This window comes from Octopus bimaculoides, chromosome 3 (assembly GCF_001194135.2).
Source record: "Octopus bimaculoides isolate UCB-OBI-ISO-001 chromosome 3, ASM119413v2, whole genome shotgun sequence".
Taxonomy (NCBI): domain Eukaryota; kingdom Metazoa; phylum Mollusca; class Cephalopoda; order Octopoda; family Octopodidae; genus Octopus; species Octopus bimaculoides.
The window spans coordinates 95,713,465-95,714,198 of record NC_068983.1 but is presented as its reverse complement, the minus strand read 5'-3'; positions in this window follow the sequence as shown (position 1 = coordinate 95,714,198).

The following is a 734-nucleotide window of genomic DNA, read 5'->3' as shown; positions in this document are numbered from 1 at the left end:
AGAATATGCTCAAGTGGTTAAGGTCAAGCAACTGACAAACAAATATTAAACAGAATATTTTGCTATAGCAATATTTCAACTCGGCGCTGAATCTGTCCGACATGTAATGGAATATAGGTCAATTTTAGAAACATTGATGCCCAGGTCACAAAAGCAAAGTTTGAAGGGAATAGCAATCATTTCCTTCGATTTCTAAATAGAAGCTAAGCGGTAACGATTACTGGCTGAAGGCAAAGAAAAAAATTAAATCTTAAAATGACCTCTACGCCTCAGAGCTGGCTTGGTTCATCTCATCTCTACTTGGCATTCCAACATATCTCCCACAATAACGAGCTTTTGCAACAAATGTCCAACCTGAACATCTACAGACCAATGTCAGCGGGGGAAAAAACGAGGGCTAGTTAGAGTCGAACGATTGCGATTGATTGAATTTCATATAAGGCACAAGACATCAAATCATGGCGTTAAATTCAATGGTACTACTACTACTACTACTACACATACACATGCGTGTGTATGTATACGAATGTGGGAGGGTGGGCGTTTATCGTTCGATGCTGACGATTGAGTTGTTCGATCAACTGAACAATCTGCTCCTGAAGTGGTAAGTATTCCACAGACACGTTACTCTTTAATGTAATTCAATAGCTGAGTCATCCTGACACAGTGTATCTAGAAGATCTTTTGAACTACCCAGTTTTACACACAAGGCATGGGTCGAGGGGATGCTATAG